Source organism: Panthera pardus, unplaced genomic scaffold, assembly GCF_024362965.1.
Source record: "Panthera pardus isolate Hobbes unplaced genomic scaffold, ASM2436296v1 HiC_scaffold_11, whole genome shotgun sequence".
NCBI classification, from domain to species: domain Eukaryota; kingdom Metazoa; phylum Chordata; class Mammalia; order Carnivora; family Felidae; genus Panthera; species Panthera pardus.
This window is the reverse complement of record NW_026526666.1, coordinates 75,218,813-75,224,812: the sequence shown is the minus strand read 5'-3', so window position 1 is coordinate 75,224,812 and position 6,000 is coordinate 75,218,813. Positions and strand designations below refer to the sequence as shown.

General features: G+C 43.3%; 1 protein-coding gene across 1 annotated transcript in view; it reads left to right on the top strand.

Moving 5' to 3' along the window:
• Nucleotides 1-1,241: 1,241 nt before the first annotated feature.
• NFYC (nuclear transcription factor Y subunit gamma) overlaps nt 1,242-6,000 on the top strand; it is a 67,069-nt gene continuing 62,310 nt past the window's right edge. The window contains exon 1 of the mRNA XM_019429138.2: nt 1,242-1,443. The gene's annotated coding sequence lies outside the window, so the exon portion shown is untranslated. The remainder of the gene's footprint in view (nt 1,444-6,000) is intronic.

Genomic DNA, 6,000 nt, shown 5'->3' with positions numbered 1-6,000 from the left:
TGAGCCACCCAGGCGCCCCTCTGTTTTGAATTTTTAATGCCATTTCTCATGTCTGAAAATGTCATCATTATCGCTAACTTCTTTATGACACTTCTGCAGTTTGTGAAGCACTCTCCCTTACACTATTTCATTCAATCTCCCCAACCAACACTCCCAGGAGACAGGAATTAGATCATTTTACAGACAAAGAAATTGAGACTCAGTGAAGTCAGGTGTCGTATAGCTAGTTAGGTTTTGTTCATTCATTCATCAAATATTTATTGAGTGCTTGAAGTGAGATTTATTCAGGTTGGATCTGAAAACAGTTTCCCTGAATTCAAGTCAAGGGCTTATTCCAGTATGCTCAACACCTTTATCACCAGGGTCATACACTCAAAGGGAAGAAATAATAATAGTGTATTGGTTATATTGTTGAAGACCCCTGCAACCCAAGTCTCAGAAAGGCTCCAAGGTCATTTATAAAATTTAAGGTAACCACTAGCACCAGCAGTTTCATTTGTCTCTGTGCTTACACCTAACCATTGGTTCAATGTAGATAGTCCCATTCCATACGTATTTGGTGAATAAAAGACAAGTTTTGGAGCTACTCACACTGAGTTTTGACACTTAATAGCTGTGGGACTTTGATCAAGTCACTTAACCCTTTGAGCATCAGTTTTATCATCTGTAAAACAGAAATACTAACGCCTTGGGACCAAGTGGTTGCGGAGATGAAAGAGCTAAAAAGATGTAATGCCCATTGTAACTGGGGTTTTCAATCGTCTTGATGAAGTTTTAAACTGCATTTAAATGAGAAAAGCAGTGTCTATGTCAACGTAAGGTTACCAGCGACAATTCTTGGGATGTGCTGTTCTTTACTCGAGTATATCATTTTTACAGTTTTGGTGTTAAATCCCTTTTTATGGTACTGGTAGCTATCTTCTTTACCGGCGCACGTAATCTGGCATCCCCGTGTCGTCCTTCGTCCCCCCAGCTCTTTCCTTCCAAATTAAACAAACCCAAAAAAACAAAAAAAACCCGTATTTCCTAACATTCAAGGGTGCGCACCACATCAAACGCCAAGCATAGAACACCCTGTGGAAGTCACCAGGCAACGCCTCCGGGTCCCCTAGAAGGGGGTGGGGTCAGAAGGCTCTCTGATCTCATTCCGCCTCCCCAGGTCGTCGCCCCTTCCTAATTCTCGCGAGATTTCAAACAACCCAGCTTCTGCGCACTTCAAGATACTGGGAGTCAAGGCGCCAAGGGAGGGGGAGGGGAAGGTGGGGGGAGACGGTGCAAACGGCGTGGCCGCCATCTTGTTTGTGCCCCCGCTTCGCGCGCGCTCCGTTCTCTGTGACGCACGCTTCCCCCTCCCCTCCGCTGTGCCCAGGCCTCTGCATTGCCTGACTCCGCAGGAGCGCGGGGGCGGCTCCTGCTCTTCCCTGGACTCCTGAGCAGAGGCGTGTGAGTGTGCGGGAGCGTCTGTGGGAGGGAGGGTGAGAGGCGAGCGGCGGCGGGGGGAGGGGCAGCGCTTCCCGCCTTCGGCGGAGACCTCACTTCCCTCTCGCGGCTGCCGCTGTAGTTCGGTCCGGCCTGCCCGCCGCCATGTTGTGTTCTCGCCAGGCCCGCCGCTGTCGCCGCCGTCGCGCTCCTGGGGTCCGTGCGCCTCGTCGGCCCGGCCCGCGGGCTTTCTCCCATTGGCGGAAGGCGACTGCGGGGGGGCTCGCTCGTGATTGGTCGGTGGCGGGGAGGCCGCGGACCTGGCACCTTATTGGTCGCGCTGGCTCGGGCCTGGGGGGTGATGAAGGAGTCGGAGGCTGCGGGGATGCGCGCGTCTCGGGCTTGGACGGCAGGGCGGTGACCCCGTCCGGTGCAGGCTTGGGGTGGAGGCCGGGGGCGAGCCTAGAGACCTTAAGGGGGAAACAGGGTGATGGTCTGGCAGGTACTGTGGGGATAGCCTGTGCACGGCCCGGAGTGGGAGGCACTCCTAACTCCAGAGGTACACTCCGTGGAACATGCGTGGCCCATTATAGAGAGGCGTACAAGCCCCAAGGGTGCCATGCTTGGAAACGCTGAAACCTGAGTTAGGGTCTGAGACGGTCTTTGAGATCCAAGAGTGCTAGACTTGGAGGTGTTTTTGTTTTTGTTTTTTAATTCCAGCATAGGTAACATAGAGTGTTACATTAGTTTCAGGTGTATAACGTAATGATCCAACAATTCCCAACACCCAGTGCTCGTGGCGGGGAGTGCACTCCTTAATCTCCATCACTTGTTTCACCTATCCCCCCCACCTGTTTCCCCCCCTGGTAACCATCAGTTTGTTCTCTATAGTTAAGATAGACTGGAGTTTAACACAGTTTGTGAATGACTTTGATGTCCATGGATGTCAGGTCTGAGGGCGTGGTATAGGAAAAAAGGCATCTGGGCCTTAGGGACCTATCTAAAGGATAGGATGAGATCAAGAGTTTTGCTGGAGAGTGATAGCATTGAAACCGAGGTTTCAGAGTTACCAGACCTGGGATGTGATATGAGGAGAAAATAAACAGACCCAGCCCGAGAGGTGGATCCTAGGATGTGATATGAGGAGAAAATAAACAGACCCAGCCCGAGAGGTGGATCCTATTGGACCAGTGCGCTGGGCCTTCAAGTCTAAGAGGCAGGGGCATGAGGTAGTGACATCTTTAAGAATGAGGAAGTGCGAAGCATTGGGGGAACATTTGCAGAGTTGGGAATTATAGTAAGGGAGCAATTCTAGATTATTGGGTCTCAGGACCATGCGGCTAATTTTGTAATGTTGTTATATAAAGTTTTCCTGTATTAGGAAGGATATAGGTCAGGGCTGAGTTTCTAAAGCTACGCTTGCTGGCAGATATTAGATACTTGGTATTTATTTGAATAGATATTGGTAGGTATCTCTTTAGTGGAAGAGAGCTTAACAGAGATCCTGGACCTTGACTTATTTGTTTTCTTTTTTTAAAGTTTATTTTTGAGAGAGAGAGGGAGAGCGTGAGCGAGTGCATGCACGTGGGGTTGGGGCAGAAAGAGAGGGAAAATCCCAAACACTAGTAGTGCAGAGCCTGATGTGTAGCTGGAACTCATGAACTGTGAGATCATGACCTGAGCCCAAGTCAGACACATAACAGACTGAGCCACCCAGGCGCCCCTCTTTTCTTTTATATATACCTAAAAATTACACTCATCTTCCTGTGCACTTAAAAAAAAATTTTTTTTAAAGAAATAAGCAGATTTGAGAATAAACTAGTACATAGTTCCTTGCATCTTGTTTTGAGTAACAGGACTTGTCAACACTTTCTGGTTTGTATTTCACAAAACTTTTGTTCTAATCAAGAGTTGTTAGAGTAAGCTTGTTGGAGGTATTTTATCATTTTCCGATTTATTGTTATGACTTGAATTGTTCTACATTTGCATTTCCCAAGGTTTAGGGATCGTGGAAACCATTTGTGTTAAACTTCTCTGTTTCCTAATTTGTTTTTCCTTGTCTATGTTAGGTGGTCCTCTCTAATTTCAGATAGATGCTATAAATCTGTTTTTATACCAATTTCAAGAAACTTTTCCGGTTTTCAAATGTGGTCAGTTTGTGAATGCAACATTTTCAAGAGAGAAGAGGAAAGTAGTAGAGGAAGGGAATTGACATTTTGGGGCACATATTTCCTATTATGTAGGCATTATCATTTGCATATTGCAGATGAGAAAAATTGAGGATCAGAGAGGTTGTGTAGCTTGTCCAGTGTCTGTGTGGTTGAACTGGGATTCATATCCAAGTTGCCCAGTGGCAAAGCCTGTAGTGTTATCTGCTGTGTCGTGTTATCAGTATAAACCTGACTAGTCAAACTTCCAGATAGCATTATATTATATTTTATTTATTTATTTATTTATTTAGTAATTATTATTTTTTAAAATATAATTTATTGTCAAGGTAGCTAACATACAGTGTATACATTGTGCCCTTGGTAGATAGCATTGTATTTCAAAGTGGATCATCTTTCTTTGATTGCTGGGAATTAGGAGCATATTGAGTGAGGAGAACATAATTAACAAGAGTTTGTTGTACTGTTTCAAAGATTCAGACCACAGGGTAGGAGCCATGTAGAATCTAGGTTCTTCAACTAGATATTTAAATCATATCTCTTGTTTTTTATTGTGTAGAGAAAGATTAAAAAGTAAACTGTTGGAGTTTTTCTGAAGCCAGGTAGATAATAGGGGAAAGTATGTACAGAAAGTTTAAGAATCTGCATTCTTTAAAACCAGTCTTCAGAATATTGCTGACATAGTTTTTCTATATATGGAAGTGATTAATGTCAAAGAGTGAGGAACTACCAAGTATATAAAGAACTCACCTGGGAGCTTTTTCAAATATCACTAGTACTTTAGATGTTTGTCTCCAAGCACTGGGATCTGTCCAGAAGCCTAGTGCCTTCTTCAAACCGTGGGATAGTGATTCTAGTATATGCTTATCCTGAATGATGTGTAAAATTAAAACTGGATACAACAAAATATTTGTAATCCCAATTTTGCATGGAAATCTTTAAATAATTCAGGTTTCAAGGGGAGACCAATGATTTGGTAGTCTGAGTTACTTTGTGACTTAATGCAATTAGGTGAGGGTCTCCTCCCTTTTATTTGCAATTACACTGCAGTGTAGGAGATAGAGTTAAAATACAAGGGGAATTAGGGCTTGCCATATTTTGTACATTGGTCATCTCAAGCTTCATTTGGCTTAGTCATTAAGTTAGCCAAATATGAAGAATGTTACAGCATCCATGACTTAGTTCTTTTTTAGTAAGTCTAGACAAGGTTGCAAAAACTAATATACACATATTCAGCAAGCATTTCTGAATTACCTTCCCTTCAACAACGGTGATCACCTTCATTCCCATTAACTCCTTACATCCATGGCCGGTTGCTGGGCCTTGTTATCTTCTGGAATGGACCACCCTAAAAATCTGGAATCCCAGGAGGTCTGAGTAGGTCTGAGTTTATGGTAAAAACTTGAGAACATCAGCTGTGTCTTCTAAGCAGACATACTAATGTTTAATACTTAACAGACTGTGTTCATGTCTTGTTACCTAAATTTTTATAACATAATTCTGTTATTTATGTGTACATATTTTCCATTTGGTCAAAACTGATTCATTGTACTAGAAAAGATACAGGGTTTCTTAACCTCATTTACAGAGAGATGCAGAGGCAAAGTGAAATGAGGAGCCATGCTAGGTGTCTCTGAGGCAATTTTGAAATTCATATCTCTTTTAGTTCAGAGGTACTGAGCCATTAAGGATCTATGAATCAAGCTCAGGAATGATATAGTTAGTTACTAACTTTTATCGAGTGGTTATGTTGCACCAGCTAGGGTATAAATGTATTGTATATATTATCCACACTCTGTATGTGGTGGACACTATTACCACCTTTATTTTTGTGTGTGAAGAAACTGAAGGGTTAGGTAATTTGCTCAAGGTCACACAAGGTGGCAGAGCTCAGATTCAAACTTAAGTCTATAACTCTTAATTCCTACAAAATTTGTGGAACCCTTACTCTTAAACTGTGTTTTCTTGACACCTTAAAATATTATGAGAAAAGAAAAATTCCTGCATCTTAGATCAGAAAGTGACCTTCAGTTTTTTTCAGGCAGGTACTCTTTTACTGAGGCCCTAGAGTGTGATGTGACCTTGACAAGGTCACTTGGCTTGGCAAGGGGAGAGCCAGGTGTAACCCAGATTGTTGGATTCCCAGACCAGTCTCATTCCACTGGACAGTATTGCCTCTTCCGTGGAAACATTGGCTTGATGATAGGGATGACTCTAAGGCCCTTTTATATTTTGACAAGTTTGCCTCATTCATAGGAAGGAGAATGGCAGAGGACATTATTAAAGATACAAATGACCTTCTTGAGGTTTATTCCAGCCTCAGGCATACAACCTAGGAAGAACATTCCTTAGCCAGCAAGTTGTTCTTTTCCATTCAGTTTCTTGTGCTCAAAGCAGACTTATTGTGAGTTAT